Below are 22,807 nucleotides of genomic sequence, written 5' to 3' on the forward strand. Positions count from 1 at the left end.
AGGGGAAGCAGGACATTATGAAAATCATAGCAAGAGGCAAACAGGTCATGTGATGAATTAAAGCAGTCCACAATTATTTTTAAACCCAGAAATGACTGGATTTTTCACATTGTTTTGTGAACTGATATTGTAATATATTTTAATTTGTGGACACATTCTCCCTTGTGACACTGTAGCCGGAAGAAATTTAAACAGCAGCTTACCATTATAAAAGACAAATCTGGGTGACAAGCATGGCTCCCTGAGGAGGGGAAGATGCTTCATCCTGGTTTCCACCATTCAAAGCTCCATTGTCCAGGATGTCTGGTGATTTTGACAGAAAGTTTACCTGATTCTGTCATAGTTCAGGGCCTAATTTTCTTAAATCGCATCAGAACCCTTGGATAAATACCATCTGGTACTAACGACTTGCCATACCTCAAAGCATTAAATTCCTCTTGTTGGAAGAGCAGCAAATACCAAAGCCCAGAGTGTTGATTGAAAATGTAATCTTTCCTTCCAGGGGCTGCTGTGGAATAGGTGATGACACTCAACCACAAGTGCTAAATATTTGAGGGACAGCGACTCAACAGGTCATCCAAAACCACTTATTTGCTGTCTTGGAGGAATGGGCAACTACAAGGGGAGCAGATTAAAAGAAGATCCTGCTGAGTACTGTAGCTCTGCTGTGAGTGGGAGTACATCGTCCTGCAGGGCTCCCAAGTCATTTGTGGCCGAGTGGAAAAGTGGTTCAGTATCTTGTATGGCAAAATCATGTTTTCAGCTCTACCAAATAATTCTTACCCTTGAAATGTTTTGCTGTTCAGTGTACAGTGAAGCACTGAGCACTTTGAATATCATTGTTCCCAAGTGACCAGGAGACAATATTGGCAACTAGTGGATTAGTCTTAAGCTTCTTGGTAGTAAACCTATTATGAAGAGGCCACATCTTATCTCTGAAATAAGATGCGCGCAGAGACATTCATTAGGAGTTAATCAGAATCGATATGAGACACCCAGTGAAGCTACATACTTGTCTGATTAAAGCAGCCACAAGATGCCCACAGCCTGCTTTTGCACAGCGCACAACACATTTAACTTGTACCAAGTTCAGGTGTCCTACAAGGTCAGGGATCCCATATACATATTCTGTGTTAGGAAATGAAAAAAACTCCTACATATACTTTCGTTACTTTTGTTTTTCTGCCTTGTGTGTAAGAAAAGCCACTTTTCAGAAAAGGGAGTGAGGAAATGCCCAAGTTTCAAGCAATTGAGAGAAGCTCAATAACAGAAAGAAAGAAAAAAACCAAACAGGATGTTTCTGTGAGAAGAGGCTACACTTACTGGTAATGATCTTCAAAGTGACCAACAGAGAAGATGGGAAAGTGTGGAAAAAGGGAGACATGACAGTAGTCATAAATTATTCCCTGAAGCCCACTTAAAATACAGTGAAGATGCAATATCTTTTGCCATGAAAATTAGAGTAACTCTACTGTTGTTGGTAACAGGTAAATGTCCCATTCAATTAATGCGTGTTTTGGGGAGGAAAATGGTTGTAAAGGTTAAGGATGAAGATGGTTAAGGAAGCTCAGTGCTGCTGTCTTTCAGCAGTCCCTGCAGTACCTCGGCGTGTGTGACCAGGTGCTGACACAGAGGGATGGAGGTCAGATTTCCGACTTCACTTTCTGACTTCAGGAAAGCAAAAACCTCTAAGGATATTGTCTCTTTTTTTGGTGAGTTCAGGTCAATGGAAACGTTGCGATCACTTTCAGTGGAGTCTGAATTCCATATTTGGCTTTGAATAAACACAGCAACCCATGTTCATGAAAAGCTGGAAGAAGTTTTCCCAGGGTTTCAGAACACAGCCAAATCCAGCTGAACTAGTACCTCAGACAAATTAAGGAGAAAAAGTAAATCTCAGGAGTCCCTGATAGGTTGCATTAATTTTTAAAACACCCATGTCCTGGTTTTTAGGAGTAAACAGCAACTACAGTTGCTAGATTAAAACTCAGAAAATAAGACTGGAGATGCTAATTCAGCAGAAGAGCAGTAGAAGGCAAACTATTTTGCAATAACGTGACAGACATAAGGAAATGTCTTTCATGCAGAAAGTATTTATATGCCCATAATAGAGGTATTTCCATTTCCCCCCATGTTTTTCATTACATTGCATTACCACAGCCAGTATGTGGAAACTGCCTGCAACAATGAAGCCTTTGTCTAGAAATCCTCCCACCCCCGGTCCCTGCCAGGGTTCTAGATTCAACTAAACCATGATTTGATACCAGTAGAGAGGTCAAATAAAATTTCATCTTAATAGCAAGAAGTAAGCACTGAAAAATCGGAATACTGAGCATCAAAATTAGTCTATAAGGAAAAAGCAATACAAACAGTTTCCTGTCAGATGAAACAGCTGTTGACAGAAATATGTGCCTAACAAGTCAGAGATTTTGGAAAAGTAGGAACATGCATATTGTGGACTTTGATGTGAGCATGGAATACATTTGAAGATCTCCAAAGATTATTCATGGGCTTGTTAAAAACATACGTGTAAATATACATCCTGGGTGTGAAACAGTATGTTAAAAGCTATACAGGAGTATTTTTAAAAATTGTAAAGATAAATATGTGGCCAAAATTGGGTTCTGAAATTAATACAATTTCTTTTACATATGTAATTGTAAAAAAAAACCTAACCCGCGGTATTAGATAAAAAAAATTCAAGAGCCTCACACACTCAAACTTTCTATTTTTGAAATTATATCATAAGGCGTCAAAAGGGAGCCCTTTAACTTCTTAACAGTGGAGGCACTTTCACGTTCAAACGGGCTATTAGCTTTGTCCATTTTTGAACAGACCATTTGCAGATTCAGATAGCGCCTGACATAATTCAGCATAATTTCAGCAAACCTTTTAGCAAGAATGAATCTGTTATGTTACCCATTCTGTCTGACACTGACAAATGGAAAGGATTGGTTGCACATGAGTATGTGACTATCTGACAGAAATGGTGTCTCGGTCACACATGATTGATTGACAGAAATGTATCTTGACTTCTCTGTTCTTTCTTCTTGACCCTTTGTAATGAAGAACCTGGTATCAGATAAAAGACACCCAAAATTACATATATTTGCATTATAAAAAGGGGAGGGTGAAAATTATTGTGAGTACGAGCAAAGTTCTGAAAAGGCCAACAATGATACACTGGCTTGTCCAAAACCAGCGAGAAGATACACAGGAGAAAATGAAAAAGATTTTTAGGAGGAGGCAACAGTTTGTTTCAGTCATCTTCAGCGATGACATCACCACAGAAATGAGGTAGATATTGAGATGGAATGGAAGGAAGAAAGCATATCAGCATTTTCATCCTTTTCTCCCAGTGACACCCCCACAATTAATATGACACAGCTGATTAGATCATGAAAGGACTGCTAGACCCTTTCCTTAACAGTGTCTCCCAGTAGCCCTATTAGATTCCCCGTTGTCTGATTATGCTGAGCCAATTAAACAATCAGCATCCAGTTTTGTGGAAACCACAGACAAATTCCAGAGAAAAAGCACTATGATGTCCTTGACCTTTACAGGAACTGAAAGATCCATATGACAAACTAAAATGTTAAACCTGACTTTTCGTCCCATGAAGAAAAATAGGTGGGAAATTTTGTGTACCAAGGCACATAAAGCTTGCTGTTCCCATATAAGTTCCGTACTTATATTCCTTTGCTTTCCCATCTTTCCTCGTCCCCTACACTGCCATCCCCACACAATGGAGCAACAGCTATTAGTAGTTCTCACTGAGACATTTGGAGCCAGTTCAGGAGCAAAGCCTGGCAGAGAATACCTGTCACTGCCATGGATTCTGTCTGACTGAAACTGGGGGGAGGAGGTGGCAAGAGAAATGTTACCTGGGCGTTTTGGATCCATCCTTGCTGCGTTTTGACATGTTATTTTACTGGACTTCAGTCAAAATTGTGATTGTTCTCTTTGCCCTTTCAGCCACTCCGTGTTTTGTATAATTTGTGTCCTCTACCCTTCTCTTCCCCTTGTATTATATTCTTATATTTGTTGTCTCCCATGGTCCCTTATTGCTGTCAGATTCCTCAGATATCCCCTGCCATGCAGTGCTGAAGAAGAGAAGCTCTACCCAAGCTAGCCCGGGTGAGAAAAGAAAAATCTGCATTTTACAACATCCATTTATCATCTTTTTTCACTTATCTTGAAAGTTTTTTCCTTCTGCTTCTGATATGGATATACAGTTACTATCTCACAGAATCCCCTTGCAGGGCCTTGGAGCACAACAGTACAGAATATACAATATAATCCTAGACTATAAATATATAAACAAAATGTACCGGTCACTATAGTGCTGGTTCTGACCTTACTTTCCAGTCCTCTCCCATTGCTCTGCCTTCTGATACCTGTGTGCTGCCCAGAATATAAGATACTCTTGATGTAGGAGGGTGGACCTAACCAACATGTCTGAGATAGATGGTTTGACAAACCCTGCTTCCCAAATTATAACCAAGGTGCAAGACAGCGAAAGGAAAAGAAAGGTGAAAACCTTGCAAAATATATCACAGGCCCTCAAAAGTAAATACAATCCCGAAGGGAAACAGCAGAGAACAAGAAAACAAAAATGTTATGCCCAGGAGGTGATAAATAAATAAATAGGCAAATTACATCAAAAGAAATAATGAAAATATCTTCCTGTGGTTTCCAGTATCTAACAACACAGCAGCTCCCTTAGCCAACAATTCATTAGCATGGTAGGCGTGCATCAAAACTGCAAAGTATTGAGATGTGAATTAGAAACTTTTCTCACCTCAGAAATGAGAAGATACTCCCGTGCAGCAACAGAATATGATTCAAAAGAAGGAAGTTCAGTGGAGCACTATTGTAATGCTCTGATCAGTGCAGGCTGTTTCGTTACACCAAGTAGCCGTTTAATAGAAATATCCTCTAACATTTATTTAAAATCATAACTGATTTGTTAATACTGACGCAAAATTGTGGGGATTTGTGAATACTGTCGATTTGCTTAGCTGCTGAATTGAAGTAGAGTAGAAATAGGAGACGTAATGAGAACGGATGTCAGGAGCATTGTACACAAAACCGATTGACAGTTCAAGAGAAACAGACCCAATCAGAGCATAAACATAGCCTTAAATATTATTAAAACGGTACATTGGGTCAGTCGTGCCACTTGATTACTTTAACATTTGCAACCATATGGGACAAGGACTTGACATGAAGAATGGAATGGCTTTTGCACAGTGGACTATTCAAATTGAAAAATTGGCCAAGTGCATGACGGGCAATTTGCCTTCCTTTGAAGCATCTTGCATTTGCCAAGCAGAGTGGAGAATATTGGACTTGATGGATCGTTGGCTTAATGGAGCGTGGCAGATCCTATGTTCCTATTAAAACTGACTGCCGGAGGGCATTGTTCCAAACACAATTTTGGTATTAGGAGTAAACGTATATGTTCTTCTGAGCTCCCCTATATTAAAAAGTTACAAGTTGCCTGATTTCTGTTAAAATTTATAAATTTTATGTAGCCTGACTTTTTTTAGTGCTTCGCTCTGATTTACAGATGACCTCAGAATAACAATAATTTATTATGAGACTGAGTGAGAAGAAGAGCTGTTCTGAAATCTAAAAGGGAATAGTGGTGTTGGTGAATTCTTTTCTATGTCGCGTTTCTAGCTTGCTTTGCTAGAACAAGATCATGGGAGAGGAGGCTGGCTTCTAAATTGCCTTGTAAACAAGCAAGCAAGGTGTTAAGATTTGTGTAGCTGAGAAATGTTGTGGTCTTGTGGCACAAGAAGTACTTCTAGCTAAAATGAAGGGAATAGTCTCAGGAAACCAGAGATACAATTCAGTGATCACTGTCTTTATTATCCTTCAGCAAGTATAATGCCACAAACCTACTTAGCTCACAGCCATAAAACCTCTTCTCAGAATTAACCCAAAATTAAGAAATAAAAAACATTTAAACCTTTTTGCAGGCAAAGGTGGGGCTGGAATGGGTAAATATCTCAGAATTACATCATTCTCCACTGTCGTCTTTGTGGCAGGTCCACACCCTTACAGAAAGGGCAAGGCAGGACATCTAGTCTGGCTGCCTAGCTGCCAGTTAGCACTACAAAATCCTCTCCTTAAATTTACAGGGACCTGTCTTGAAAGTAGTTAGGTGTTTCACCTGCTTCTCTCTCCTCCTTTGTTAGAAAGCTATTGTAGAACCTTTCCTCTTTCTCCAAATGACTAATTTTCCAAGGCTGGTCCCCTGCTGAACACCATTGTTGTTGTCTAGTGACTGCGTGCGCTAACACAGAACCATACAGCTGATTTGTGCTGTCATTTTTTCAGGGCACAAGCTACAAAGCTGTCGTAGTAATAAATGCAAAGAGCCTTTAAAGTCCATCTACCTCCAAGTCATTTACATTGCAATTATTAAATTACTTCAGAGCTCGGGTGAACATCCTGCAGTGAGCAGTAACGGGAGTGAAGGAGACAGTCACGCTGCCTAACTTCTGGTATCTAATTTAAGTAACGAATTAAGAGCCTGTCTTCCTAGCTTCTTTATATATCAATGGAGAAAAGGAACAGTCGTTCTAAATGCCCACGTTAGGGAATGTAACAAGAGCTTTCCAATTTAGCCACCTATATTTGGTCCCTAAAGTCAGGTGGTGCATTGTAGTCAGGAAGGGGAAGCTCTAAAAGAAGTTGTAAATCCTTGCTCTGACAGATTGGCAACAAAATGGAGATGGGAGAATTCTAGAATTTTGTGAAACACAGAAGTGCTGAGGTCACTGTATTTTAACATGGGTTTTATGTGGTGTCATAACTGAACAAACAGAGGTCATTTATAGCTGCTAACAACTTATGATTGTGCCTTTGTCCTTTTTACTAACAAATCATATTTTAAAACCTTGAAATAGGGACAGAATTCAAGGCAGAACTGAAAGACCAAAGCAATTATTTGTGTCCAGAGCTCACTTCCCGAACGCTTGATTTCTCTTCTTAAATACATTGCCAATCATGTTTTAGTTTTTAGCAAGATAAAAAGAATTTACAACTCAAAAATGTTACTTTTGATACTTCCTTTTTCCTTGGTGCTTTTCTTTTTGTCCTTCTTTAAAAAAAGTGTATAAATGCTTTTTTCATATCTATTCTATTCTATTCTATTCTATTCTATTCTATTCTATTCTATATATAAAAAAACTTATGCAGAGTTTTAAAAGAACAATCCTGTCTGATAGCCTCTGAGCTGGTATCAAATATCCTTGTTGGGAAAAAGAGCAATTCAACTTGGTAACTCTTGCTTTTTTGTCAAAGTCGGTTCATTTTTTTTAAAATTGAAACAAAATAGAAGAATTTACAAACGTGGAGAGAAAGAGGTCAAAGGCTATCAGAAGTGAATTAAAAACAGCTACTGCCAACGGTTCTTGAACTGTAGCCATTGGTAAGTCATGCACAGCAGAACAGAGGATTGCTTTTCCAGCTTTATCTAAGTTTTTCTGTGCTTTCACAGGCATGTTAGAGGCATATGAAGCACTTTGAGACACCAGCTGTACTGGAATCCATTGCTGGAAGTGGGTTTTTAGATGCCAAAAGGATTACTGTAAGATTTGTTCTGACTTGTATCAGACTTGGAGATTTCCTTGGAAGAAAGAAACAAGGAAAACATGAGGAAGAAGGTGAAAAAGAAACATAAATCCTAGAGATGATATATGAGATTACCATCTTCTGACAGAAAAGACAGGAAAATGCTGATGGCATCTGGTTCAACATTTGCATCTGAGCAGGGCATCTGTCAGCTTCAGATAAACAAAAGCTTAACAGCATTATGGCAGGTCCCGGGATGGAATGTACAGTGACAGATCCAGAAAGGTTTTGGCCATTTCTAGTTAGATATGATAATAAAAACAAGCTTCCAATGACCATTTTGGGAATTTCATGAAAATTCTGGCTTCGTACTGTTTTATAAGCTCGCCAAAGGACTTGAATGCTCTTAAGTGGCAATTATTTCCATCAGACCACTCACATGCTTGTTTGGTTTTTTTTTTGTTGTTGTTCCAGTATGTGGCTGCTTTCTAATATACAATTATACAATATATCTGCAAACTAAAAACACTTACCCTCTTTTCTGGACATTTAAAAACCTCAGTCTAGACTACTAGTTACCATTCTGTTGCTGTTCAGAGCTGCAGAGATAATGTAGCTGGATGGCATTTAGACAGGCAGAAGAAAATTGCCCTGATTCAGATTTCATCTGAACGTCACAGCATGTGGAGCCACTCCAATGATTTTAGCTTCAAAATGCCATTTTTTTTTAATTGAGAAAGTGCTTCTTTCCTCAGTGTTTACATAAGATAAATGAGAGTTTCTAGGGGTAACAAAACACAGCTTTGCTTAATTGTGAGACCGTCATTTATGATGGACAAGATTTAGTCCCACTTCAGATGCTAAAGAGCTATGTTTGAGTCTTGTCTGGAGAAATCTGGTGCAGGAAATCTGTCCTAAAGCTTATTAAAAATCTGCTTCTGCACAAAAGTTGTTCCTATGTACTTGCCCATTGTAGGACATGCATACTGAAAAAGGATCACACCTGTGTTTGCTGATGACTGACTTCAAAGTAAAATGCTCTGTTAAATATGGAATTACTGAAGTGAATAGTGGCTTTCTCATGCTTTCATTTCAGGAACTAAATTCCTTACTGTTTTTTCCTTTCCTACTTTTTTTTTTGTGTGTGAAAGATCATTTTAGATTCCATTTTTCGTCTTTTACCTAGCTTCTTACCAGGTCCCAAGTACAAAGCTGCTTCTCCTTTCTGTGCAAAGCTTGAAGGGTTCGGCTTCCTCCATCCTGGTAGTACCGCACTCAGCTGAAGAGAGCTTTACTTGTGAGGACTGACACGAACATGCGGAGTAGGCATTGCTCAGCAAGGCAAGCATCTGCAGACCCATGATCGTAGTACAGAAAAGAGACCTGAGTATATCTGAATTTTGTGCTTCTTAAAAGTGTTTTCATTTTAGGCCTTTCAACATCATGCAAGTATTTGCTTGGCAATGGTCATGCTGCCATACATACAGATGTTTAAAGCTTACAGAGTGCTTTATTTTTTTGAAGAGCTTAAAGAACATAAATAATTGCTATAGTGTACCCACTACTCAAAATGTTAAGCAAAATCTAACTTCATAACAAACTTAGGGCCAGATCATCTGCTCCATGGCAAAAAAGGCTTGAAATTGCTTCACCAGCAGTCATATCTGGCAGCTGGAAAGAGAAGATTATCACTTCTCCTTACAGCACCCAGAGAAGACACTGAAAAGGCATAAGCTGTCATGAGTAACAACTTTCCTGTCATAGGACGTGTAAGATTTTGGGCGAGGTGGACAATGATGAGCAAAGTAATAGCTTTTCACATTGATGACATCTTGGGCACAAACTTAAGTCATTTCTGAGCAACCTGATGATGAAAGTGGAGATAACAAAGAAGATTGTGGGTAATAAGCCAAGACAGTTGCATGAAGAGGTTGCTTCTCAAATTGCCTGGCCTGATGCTTTCTGCTTTCTGAATGTGTTTCTTTTGAGCATGTAAGTAAACAGAGTGACAACCCTTGACGCTGCACATGCCTGCACATGCTTTCAGGTTGCAGGGATTTATGAAAAGCTTGGGCTCATCTGCGCAGTTCTGTGCAGGCTGGGAATATGAGATCTGAAAGGCTTTCCTTTTTATTAGTTTTATGAGCTTTTAAATAAAACATTGGCAAAAAGCAAAAGATATTAGTTGATATAAAATACACATACATCTTTATCTCTGCATGAGAAATTATTTTCATTCATTTTCAAGGATAAAAAATAACTTTGACATCCATTTAAAAGTGGGGGAAGCTGGGGGTAAGGAAAAAAACCCATCTTGTGTGAAAGCTGGTCTCAGAAAACCAAAATGTTCATTTCTCATTGATTCACAGTTCAGGAAAATATATTTGGGTCATTGCCCAGCTCCTTTTGCCCTGAATTTGGATTGGCCATCTTGCCACTGTATTAACAGCAACTGCTGTATTCCAGGGAATGCTTCTGGGAATACATTTTCATATTGTGGTTGCAATAACAGTAAGTACAACTGGTCTTGCAGACTGTGAAATACTGAATGTGTACAGTTCACTCCACTTAGTGCTGGCTGCTTTTTAAATGTATTTCTCTCCTGTCTTTTTAGACGGTGAGGTCAATAGGTTGGCCAAATGTGATGAGAGTTTCTTAGTCAGATTGTGGAAAACACGTATTAATATACATCCATTACTAGTGTACAAAATAACTTATAAATTATGCATTGAACTTTCTTACCTAGGAAACTATTCAAGACCAATTTAAGGTAATAATACAGTGTAGCGGGGGTTGATCATAGGACACCACATTTAAATGAAGATGTATTTTGCTACAATAGAGGTCTCAGAAACCGTAGATATGTAGGACTAGGTATAATCCCAGCCATCAATTCCACTCTCTGACATCAAGCCTAGTAACTCTCACAGATATTTGTATAGCCTGTTCTTAGGCATGTCCAGCAATGCAGATTCCACATATCCTGTAAAAAATCTCTTGTAGTGCTAAAATGTAGTTAGACATTTATTCCTAATATTTAAGACAAATTTTTCACTTGCCATCAAGAAAGTAGATTAATTGCTGTCCAGACAATGTTTTACACTTTTGATATCACCCATCTTTCTCCACAACTTCACTTTCCCATGCAGAAAAAAAATCAGTTTTTTTCCAACTTTTCTTCAAAGGCCTCATTTTCTAAACCTCTTGCCACTTGCTCACCTCTCCGATTATCCTAATCCTTTTTGACACCGAGATCGGTACTCAAATAAGGAAGAATTATGTTCCAATTTAGGCCAAGTACAACAGAGCACCTCACTTATATGCTATATTTCTGTTGATACCCCCTAGAACAATTGCTGTTTTTCTTTTGGAAGGAGTGTTACATAAAAGCATTCCCTACGCCTACCATTTAGGCTGGTAATTAAAACATTAAATAAGCCCACATCCAGGTCTGACACAGTCAAGAACCAACTTTGAAACTATTATTAGTATGAGCTTTCAACACTTACCTAATAACAACACCATTTTGTCCAGTGTTTCTTAGTTTTCCTGTGAGAATACCACTCGCGTCCTGAATAAAAACATATCAACAATCTTAATTAAAGTGAAGTTACACCATACTTACAGGTTAACCCCTGCCCATTCAGCTGGATGTTCCATCTATAAAATAGAAGAGCTGGACTTGACCTGTATTGGTTGAGTCCGTGTTGGCTGGTTTTATCCCCTAATTGTCCTCTGGATGAATACAAAGCGAGTACTCTATAATTTGTTCCATTATCAAAGTGCCATTGGCTGGTCTGTAATTCTTCCAGTCCTAATCTCCTGACCTACCTCTAACAAATATTAAGAGGTAATTGGGAGCAGCAGGAAGAGTGAGCCAGAAACTATGGGCTGATGACAAAACAAGCAGGGGGTGACCTTGCCAACTTGCGTGCAGTCCACCAGGCCTCCAGCAAGGCAGGGCAGATCTGGTAATGCTCACCAGGGTCAGCCACAGTCCAGCAGATTGCCAGGCAAGCCCACAGTGATGGGGCAGGTCCAAGATCAAGTCAAGAAGTCAGTTCAGCAGGGCAAGGTCAAGATCAGCCAAGTACAAGGCTGGGCACAGGTGTACCTGTGGCATGGCTCAGGCAAGGGCTGAAGATGAAGACCTTGACCATAAATGCACCTCCCAAGTGACGGAGGAAGCCCTGATGTGGCTTCCTTCAGCTCTCTCTCACCTAAGCCTGACCCAACATTATATGGCTATGGGTAGATGGCATTTCAGAGCTGGGCTTTCTCACCCGCCTGTGCTGACAGGCAGCCAGGTGCCTCAGAGCGGTGTGAGAGGTTGCAGAGTCTCTTGGTGTATTCAGGGCCCTGACGATGGCTGGCTTTTGCTAACTTATTTCCTTCCTCTTCCCCTAATTTTTTATGTTTTATTTTACAATGTGTAGACTGAAAACTGAGTTTTTCACTGAAACCATTATGACCTAGTCTGGCCTAGTTTGAGTGCAGCCGTGGCACCTTAACATTAGGCTTCTGAAGTCATAGACTTCAAGTTTCCCTACAGGTAGCTTTCACTGGTACTGCCCACCCACTTGCCCATGTTTCCGTGGGCTGATATATACATGATTACATTCACACTGGATGAACTACTGTACTTCTCTTATCCAAGTCTAGTGATACAACTTTTAGACATTAAAAAAATATTAAGTCTCCTTATTCTCCTTTTTCCTAGTTCTCTCTTGCCTGCAACTCATCTTGTAGGGAAGGGGAGTTTCAGGCTGCTTCAGCATCTCTAGACAGATAATGTAAACAGAGAGGTTTTAAGTGTTCTTAAGAACAATGAAACAATTTTTGTAGCCATTAATAATAAGTAAATAATCATTGAATTGGTAAGAATAGAAGATCTGGCCTATTCAAGCATGATTTTTAAGTGATCACAGTTCTAGCAGCTTGGCATTGCACTGCTTGGCTTTTGCATATGCATTTATCAACAGTTTTGGAGGTAACATCACTGTGTGAGCAAAAAAAAAAAATTGTCTGTTTTCATTGGCAGGCGTGCAATGTTTTTTCACTAAAGATGTAAGGACCATATTACCAGGCATGGGGTTGAATGTACAAACTAAGATTAACAGAGTAACTTTACCATCTGACAAAGCTTGCAAGCCCTTATATGCTAAGCAGCCAGCTGAAGGAGATGCAAAATCGTTGGCCAGATAGAATATGTGCACACCCTTTATAGAAACACATAAAAGAAACTTTTATTAAAACAACATTTCTTCAGAATCTGGCGCGGAAGAGGAGACTGCCTGCTTTGATAGACAGATACACAGAAAGAGGGAGGCTTATGAGGGCTGTCACAGGCTCCAATCTGGCTGAAGGCATTAGTGACAAAACGTTGTTACCACCTAACGGGTGTTTAATCCTCCACGCAAAACTACCTATTACTTAGCTTAGTTCTCTGTGGACAAACAACCACCTTACAAAGATCCCGACCCTACGCTACCTAGCAGTTCTGCTGGCAACTTCAGTGACGCAGCCAGGTCACGGCCGTGTGGGGCTGGCTGCAGCACCACTGCTTCTCCTCTACCTGCCTGTGAAGGGGTAGACTGAATTGATTTCCAGAAATATTAGTCAGGCTTGTCAGAATTAGTATATCCACTCCTCCCTGTTTCTGCGAAAAAGTGCTTGCTGGGGAATTGCAGCTTTGCCTCATTCATTCTTCCTGCTCTGCCACAAGTCTTAGTGATGGGCTGAAATAATGTTGGTCGTCCTGATAATAAGAAATGCTTATTTCCTTGCCGCTGTGAAGTAAAACAATAAGTTGCTTTAAGATAATATTTGCCTCTAACCACACTTAGACAACGCACTGAATTTCCACTGAGAGGCTAAACTAATGCTTTAAACTCAGCTCCATGGGTTATTTATAGATCCTCTGCTGGCTGGTGATAATGATCCTCCTCAGGCTTAAGTCACAGGAAGAATAATCCCCTGAATTCAAGACCTTTTATTAATCGTACATGTATTTTTGCTTTGTGGGAGAAGAGCTACGTCCTACCTGCATGCTTGGATGCTATTAACAAAACACCTCGAAGAGCGTATTGTATTTTTCCAAAGGAGTTTTACCTCAGAGAACAGGGACCTGTAGTACTTTGGCTGCTGCAAACCTAATCCCAAGAAACTGCACAAGCAATGGGCTTTATCTTGAGAGTATACTTGCTCAGAACCACCACATGCCCACAAATGCAATGGTCAAGAGTAGTTGTCCCAAACCATACAGTCAAGCAGTCGTGTTGTTTGAGGTATTCAATACTGTAGAATACTAAAATAATTTTTTTCCTTTTTTATGTAATTAATTTAGACAGTAGCAAGCACTAATCACGTAATAGGAAGTCTTGCTCATTATTCAGAAAGAAACAGACACAGAACAAATGCTCCCTCTTCTCTAACCTGCCTTTGGGAAAAGATAAGCAGGGAAATTGGAGCAGAGAGTCTTCGCAAGGCAGGAACGATGAAGCCTTTGCTATACAGTGTCTTTTGCCAGCCTCGCTCAAGTCTCTCCCATGATGTCCTCGCTAAGGAAGCGGTGCAGGTGCAGGTACTTGGGAGCAGGAGTGCAAATGGCCAAGGGAGTGGTCACTGCGTCCCACTGCCACACCAGCACCCATTTGGATGCTGTGGATTCAGGCTTCACTGTGGGCTTCCATACCACTGGGGCAGTGAGACCGGGAGTCTCCAGAAGGCATCGGTTTCTGCGTAGTGCAGTGTCTGACCCCTCGTATTTCTTGCAGAATGCTGAAAAATGGTTAAGAAAGTAATTCTCTGTGTTATTCCCCTCAGGCACATACAAGTTTCTAGGAGGAAAAGAATGTTCTTTGTGCTGATTCATAGAAAAAGGATGCATTCTTTTTCATAAAAGAAGTTTAGCAAGGTTTTGTTTTCATGTGAATCGCATACTGGAAAACAGATATTTTCCCAAGTTATAAAAATTGTCATAATTTCATATCCTTCATCAAATTTTACCCAGTTTTTTGCACATGTAAGCATCGGAAAACAAAAAGCACTCAATGAAAATTTTGAAGAAGATGGAAGCATGTGAAAAATGATTGGCATTACAGATTGCCTATCAGCAATTCCACTGTGAGAATGTAATGAGTCCCTCACTTTCCATGCTTCTAAACCCTGCTGAGAGTTACAGGTGAGAAGTAATATCATAATAAAGTCAGTAAAGATAAGTCTTACACTGCTCCACAAATTAAGAAGGGTCACAACTTTGTTTGAGGATCAGGTCCTACACTAAAGGTAGGAAACAAAGTACGTTTCATTTATTGACCGGAGGTTACACATACCAAAAGCAAGCAAATGTACTGAAAACCAGATCAGAAAATGGAGACTGAAAGACCCTGCAAGACACTTAGATTGCACAGTGCGCAGAGGAAGCTGAGAAAGGTAAATTGCCGGCTAGTTCTGCAAGGTGTTAATCCCACAAGAACAAAGGACACAGCAGGAAATACCGATAATGATAATGAAATTCTCAAGTTACTTAGCCTGCCTTGTGAGGGACTGTCTCCTCAGCAGAATGAGCCTCTGAGAGTACAGAAGGAACTTTGTCAAACGGTCTTGTGATCTTCTCCACTTGTGAACATCCCGAATTCTGTTCATTGGTGACAGAGTCTTGCTTGCACCACCAGTAGCTGCTAGAATGCAGCTCCATTCAGGAAAATATGTTTCAAATTAATTTCTAATACACCATGCCTGCCATACAAGAACAGATAAGAAGTTCTCATGAGATTCCTTTAGAAAAACGTCTTACTAGGAGACCTGACGAGAAATCTCTTTGGGAAAACTCTTTAGTATTGCGTTTAAAATTGGAATGTTGTGCTACCAGATAAAAAGACAAAGATAAAAGTACTGTTTGCCAGATTTACTGATAGGAAGAGTGCCTACTGAAATGTCTTCATAGTCTCCCATAAAAGTTGAAAATACACATATTCCAAATTGTTGAAGGAACCACTCTCTGTTATTCTACTTCAGTATTTCAAGCAACAGGAAGCCAGAAAGAATGAATTGCTCAAAGCCTGGCTACGTGCACAGTGTGGGCTAACTCTCAGAAAAGAAGTGCAGACTGCCAAGTTAGGAACTGCCAAATGAAGCTCTAAAGTTATCAGCCTCGCTTCAGTCCAGTCCCTCTGTATGCGTATGCTGTGATCCATTTTGTCTTCAGCCAGCCTTGCGCTGTTTTTTACCCCGAGAAGCAGTGAAGAGCCCAGCTTGTAAATTGGGGTGCTTTCTGTGCCCCCTGCCTTGGCTGCTGCAAGGTCTGAAGTGAGGGGGTTTGGGGCTGGCAGAGGTGTGCGCACCTGTGGTGGGCAGGCCTGGAGGCAGATGGAGGACGTTCGGGTGACAGAGCGTCACCCTTCCAGCTAGTAATGTAGCCTTAGCAACAACCTGGGTGGAACCTTAAAACTCAGTGAAATTTAGCTCAGTTTCTGTATGGAAAGCGAAACCTACAACACAAAGAATAATTCCTGGAGAAATTTAAACCCTTAGGCCACAGGATGGGGAGACGACTAGGACTTTCCAAAGAAGATGATGTCTTTTTTTTTTTTTTTTTTTAAAAATACCAAACAGCAATGTTTTCCCTGTGTTCCACTCTGAGAAACAGCAAAATGAAATCCTAACAGCAAAGAACCCCATTAACCTTACACGTGGGCTATGTTAACAGTTCAAATTTAATAGAATTATAAACAGTTGGAAATGGAGTTTTCTGATAAGAACCATTGGATAGTCTTAATACAGGTGCTGCTGTTAGTCTTCAAAGCAGCGTCCACCTGGGCAGGTGTGTACGCAAATGTGTATGTGTGCGTGTTTACCTAAAATAAACACGTTTTCTCTTGCTTTAATTCTGCTTCCTGCGGGATGGAAGATGGTGGGAATAATGTTAAAGAACAGAGAACAGGGAGAGTATTTAAAATAACTAATGGATATGTGGATGCTGTCGGATCAAATAGAAATGGATAACATGGATACTGTTTGAGTAGGTGATCCATTACAAGGACTTTGTATAGACTACACAGTATAGCAGTGTGTAGATATATCTAGCAGTTGATCAGTTGCTTATCCTTAGAAACGAAAGTTACAATATAAAAAACCCCTCATATTTGTAACCATGTTTTCTCTGTCGGTGTTAGTTTCCTAACTGCCGCTGGCAAGTATGAAAAGGCACCACATAACCAGCCGCCTCATTTGATTTCAAAGAACTAAGCTAGTAGCAATACAGTGAACACAAAACATATTATTTGGTGACAGTTTTGCAAAGCATCTGCAAAATAAGTAAATAAACAAAAACCCACAAATTTGGTTAAAATTCTTGAGCCTGCAAAACAACACTTACCACAGAACTTCATTAAACAGAATTAATGACATAATCTCTCCATGTTTACTTCTTCAGAACAATTACCTGAGGCAGGAAATCTTTAGATAAAAACCTCTAATGATGCTAAGTCTCCTATCTAACCTCCTTCCCGAAAACATTACAGTTAATGATGACAAATTCTTTCCTTTTCTATCATAATAAAATTCAGTCTTTGTATGTGGTTCAATAAGAACAATATCGGCCTCCTTCTTTCTGATTTTAAATTAAAACTGGTAATTAACTTATGAGAAGTTTACCAAGGTGGAAAAATGTTTTTCTTCTTTTGTCGCTGGAGTTTTTATTTGTTCTGAACTTGCAATAACAGATCAATTTAAGAAAAAAGGCCAGCAAATTCACAGGTTCTGGGGTACAGCGAATGAGGGACTCTGCATGTGCTTTTCTCTTTTGTAGGCTGCAGAGAAAATAAGATAAATCTACAAGAGACAGTCAGAAAGAGATTAGAAAGGGGAAAAAGTACAGCTACAGATGGAAGAAAAACTACTAAAGGTCCGTAGTAGGTAAAATTATAACTATAATAAGTAAGATATGCCACTCCTGAAGTGTTGATAAAAAGCTTCCCTGGAGCTAGCCATACACCCCAAAGATAGAAGAAAGCACATCCCTGCAGCACCCCAGCTACCGCTGCCCGCTGTCTCAAGCTCAGCTCAGAGTCCCTGCAAACACCTGCGCCCACGCTGCCCGCCATGCTTCGTGGGCTGCTGGTGCGTACGACCCTGTGAAAGGCAGATGCTATGAGGAGAATTTAGAAACCAGTAAAATGGAAGGGAATACAAATACTGCCAAATAAACAACCACCTTTCTGCGGTGCATTGCTGTCAAGTCTAGACTGCAGTATATAAGTACTCAGGTGGGAGATCTCATTTCCAGATAACAGTATCTAAGGGCCGCATGTTCTTTGGAAGCACAAAAGTGCCAGCTGATCTGCTTACCTACTGATACTGCTAAATATAATGTGAGTTTATAACAAATTTTCAGCTATTATGCAAAAATTAACTTTGGCCAATTCTACTTACATCTACTGAGAAGAGGGATACACAGTTTTGCAGAAGAATACACGGTGATATGAATTATGTGTTCAGGTAAGGATTGCAGTGTCATTCTTCAATTTAAACATTACGATTTTGCATCTGATTGTACAATAAGTACTATCGATAATGTTAGTGACGACGACTCCTCTGCTGCTGAGGGTATTTGCACAAACCTTTTGCCCTTTAAAGTACCCACCATTAGGAACATGTACGTAGAGCTCTGGAAAATGCTGGGACACTACGATGGTATCATGTACCCCTGAGCAGATGATATCGGGACTTAAATCCCAACAGTAATTTAAGCGTTTCTGATATTAAAGCTGTGATCTGACAATCGTTGCTGGAAAGGTGGTGGCAGCTTAAGACACAGCTATCCACAGCTGCTTGTTACTTCTCTGCCAGAAATTACCCCGGCAGTTCAGCTAGTGGCACAAACCACCGGAGTGCTCCTCATCAACAGCATTGCAGAAGTCAGCCCATCTAATTCAAACTGCTGCCGTGGCCGTGTGAAGTAACTCGGCTGATTTTGCACTAGAGTGGGTGAGGAGAGCTCATGCAGCCTGTTCCCTGGCTGAATTGTGGGGATGTGACTGCCTGCAGATAGCTGCTGCCGACAAATAGGAGAGACCTTCTGCAAGGATTGTCTGATGGTTGCCTAACGCTGCTGCCAGTGCTACCTTTAGCAGACTGGAATCAATAACAGTTGCTGTAAAGATTCCTTATCAGTCTGGATAAAGCCAGAGACTCTACAGAAGCAGTGTCTTAAATGCGTGAAAAGCATAAAGCTGATGTTTGAGGCAATGTAGGTCTACTGATCCAGGGATTCATTATGAAAGCTCTTACTGAAACAGTCAATGAAATTATGCAAAATGTTTTGCACATGCAAAGGAAAAAGCAGCACTTTTAATTCAATGTTGTGTGCCTTCTTCTTTTACGGGAACTGGGCAACTGAAAGGCATTAACAAGGTCATCAGGAAGTTGTTAGCTGAACAGAAGGTTGTGGTGGTCATTTTGTTACTGAAATGGAGCCAGGAGGGCTGAGGAAGAACTTTCACAGCTTCAGGAATTGCTGATACTTTTTAACAGGTTGGAGGAGACCTGAGTCTATGTAAAAGAATAAATGATAATCTTCTGAAGTCCTTGCTGGAGTTTTCTACTTTCTGAATTTTAAATACACAGCACTGCAGCTCAGGCAAGAAAAACAAAACAGTACACGCAAGAATGGACCCTCCTGCCGGAGCCTAAAATGTAAACAAAGCACCCCCCCAAGCAAATGCCTCCCAAAGGCCCACAGCCACCCTTCTGAGTGTTCTGAGTTTTGCTGTTATCTACAGATGTTAGCAGCTTTTATTACCTCCTTATACTCAAAAGTAAACATGATGCTTCTTAAATTCACCTCCCAGATAACTGTCTTTCCCAGGCTACCTAGAAACACCCAAAGAACTAATTATTGCTGTAAAACACAGAGGCTCTATTTTAAAGTAATTTTCCACCCCCATGTGGTTTTCTACCCTGTGTGAAAGTGTGGATGCCTCCTGCTCTCCTCACATCATGGTGGCAGGGCTGGGCTGAGGCAGAGGTGGCCATCAGAGTTGATTGGGGAAGTAGGCAAGAGGCTGGATGCTGATCTGCTCATGGTGATTAGGTCTCAACTGTGAGATCAGGGGCTGCGGCACATGTGTCTGTGCCCTCACCTAATCCCAGTTGTGTACCAGGCACGGCCTTTGTGGGAAGGAAACTGGGGTATTTTGCTCAGAGGTGAGCCTAACACTCATGGTGAGATCCTCGGTTGTGACTGGTAGATGAGAGCTGAAAGTTTTCATCACATGCACCTGCTGGGCAGAGCAGATATCTCCTCTAAGTACCAGGCAGATCCAGACTGAGGCAAGTGTGCCTTGAGAGCAGGAGGACTGTTCATACCACTGCAAGGCCGTATCAAGGTCCCAGGCTGGGATTGTTTGTTCAGAAGACAGATCAACAGCACAGCTGGCAAACATCCAAGACTTAGCTTCCCAGCCCTTTCCAAGCTCCCTGCCCCCATCATCACTCTTGTCGTCTCCTCTCTCGGTTTGGCAGGAGATGGATCTGCTTAGCAGTCCCGGGAAGGCGAGCAGGAACTGCCAGGTCGCCCCGTCAGAAGCTCACTGCTCTGCCAGTGTGCCCTTCCTCCTCACCTCTGCTGTCCCTGCCTCCTTCCAGTATGTCAGCATCAACCTCCTCCATCCCCATGTTCTAGACTGAAATACTGAGTTGGCATCTACAATGCGGCAGGCCAAAAGAGAGTAGGTTTGCTTTTTTGTGGAAGTGCTAGTGCTAAAGTAAGCAGTTGCCCTTTTTGCTAAGTCTGCAAAAGCAAGGGCTGTTATGGTGAAAGTCAAAGGAATACTGTCAATTTAGCAGAAGCCCAGTTTCTGCAGAATTTCAAGTCATACTTGTAAAACCTGTTAAGAGCAGAGCTGTTTATATTGCACAGTTAATACTGGAAACAGTTTCTATAAGAAGTTTGATTTTTGGTTTCTTTCCTTACCTGTCCCTTGTCAATGTAAATTTAATAATAAAATGTAAACTCTGTAAACATGTTTCAAAGCAAAAGTCTAAAACCCTGCAGTGTTCCCTAAAACCTCATGTCACGTCTTGTCCTCTGGTAGCCTCCCTAAGGGAAGTTTGCTTTAAGAACTCACCAAAGAAACATACAGTAATTAGGAAATGTATCTGTAGACCTTTGAGCAGTTTTCTACCATTTTTTGACTCATGGCAAATCCAGTATTTGTTGGCACTTGTCTGAAAAGCCTAGGTTTGCCTTCTTGACTCACAAAATAGTAAAAGGTTGCATTTCTTTAGCTAACTATTGGGCATCTTTGGGAAAATGTGTTGATGTTTGTCACATTGCTGTCACATTTGCCACAATGTGGTGTTGTCTGAAGCACAACGAAAATCTCTCTGGAAAGAATAATATGATTTCCTCCTATGCATGGCCAGGTAGATGCATTCATGAGAACTCACAAATGTTTCTGAAGAAGACTTGAGAAAGAGGAACGCCTAAACACAGGTGAAAGAAAACAACTCACAGACACACCCCCACCCCCACCGTCTTTACAAACTATCTGTCTCAGCGCTGTGCTGGGTTCAGAAAAGGTTCCGCACGCTGCTTGGAAAAAAGCACAAACATTTCCTGAAAATGCACTTAGAGATTAAATACCACTTCCCAAAGTGTTACTGACTTTTTCCTTGCTTCAAAGCAAGCTTTCTGGCCATCACTGGGAAGGGGGAAGGGTGTAAGTCTATAGACAAACCCATCTTTCCTGTGCACGTGTTGAGCCCGGGAAGTAGGCAAACCGCAGGCTGAAGGGGAAATTGTGCAGCTCCTTCTGCCAGAAGATAGGCAGCGCTTCCCTATCTCCTCTGAGCCGGCACCCAGGCGCTTCTCCTGCCCCGCCAGGCTCAGACACCAGGAAACGTGGGAATGTTGGAACTGCTGAAGAGACCCCAATTCAAGCAGATCAGCTGGGCTGACTTTTGCTCTCTCAAATCATTTCAGTGGGTTTTCAGCTGGAGTTTCTTTTATGTCCTTCCAGCACTAGGGAATGAGCTTGTGGTCGGAGAGGTTCCCCTTCGCCACGAGCTGAAACCTGCTGTCATAGCTGGGGTAAAGCCATTTTCACCACTGCCATAAGAAGCATCCTGCAATTGAGATAACAGCTTTGGAAACGGCACGAAGTTGGTGACCAGTTTTGTCTTTTTAACACTGACAGTTTAAATAACTTTCACCCTTAGTTCAAGGATTTTTGCTGGTGTTAACTGTTTGCAAGGGTGGTTTAGGACCTTCAGGTAGACGAAGAGGACACGGTGTGCAAACAGAAAGTGTTGAGCTATCGTTTTCCAGCTACACATGGGAAAGAAAGAATGAAGCGAGCTGATTGTTTTAAGGCAAAAACCAACTCAGTCTTGCACACTGGCAAACAGCAGAGTACAAGCGGGGAAGCTGCATAGTTTAACAAATGCAAATGTGATAAATGGCTTGTTTATAAATTACTTACTGCTTGTAAAGGTAATTTGTGAAGCATTTCTTAGGTAAAATCATCAAAGTGGTATGTCTCCAAGGTTGTGATCAGTGTATTAGTAATGACACTCAGATTATTGCTAAGTGTTACCGCCAGCCAGTTTTCGTCATAATATTTTATTAGCAGTAACAATATATTTATTTGTACAGCTTTGTGTGCTACCCAGGCTAAGTGGGATCTGCGATGATTATACTGCGAATGTGTCAGCAATATTTCATCTGGGTATCTGGGGAATATTAAGGGCGTGTGCCCTGCCTTCACAGATGTCATGGTCAAAACTTTCAGTAATTTCAGCAAGGACAGAACCAAGCCTTGCACATGCTGCTCTGCTCTTTCTCCCAATGACTGTCCACTGACTCCTTTGTTAAATGGTTCTCCATAAACACAATTTTGAGAGCCTTTGGTCTGGTTTTCTGTCGTATAGTTACTGCCTTAACACAGATACTTTTTTCTTCTCCTTCCAATATATGTTTCATTTTTTCCTCTTTATCTCTTCTTTCACCTCTAAATCTTTTTCCTAAAAACCACGCTTAGGCTTGATTATTCCCTCAGTTAAACAATTACATCACCCCTTAAAATCCATGTTATATTTATGCATGAAGAATTCACTGTTGGATTCCCCCACGTTGGTTGTTTTTTTTTTTTAAATTAACAAATGAACAAATAATGAAAGGAATAAACTCCCACAAAGTCTCGGTATTATCCTACTA

Source organism: Phalacrocorax aristotelis, chromosome 4 (assembly GCF_949628215.1).
Source record: "Phalacrocorax aristotelis chromosome 4, bGulAri2.1, whole genome shotgun sequence".
In the NCBI taxonomy this organism is placed as follows: Eukaryota; Metazoa; Chordata; class Aves; order Suliformes; family Phalacrocoracidae; genus Phalacrocorax; species Phalacrocorax aristotelis.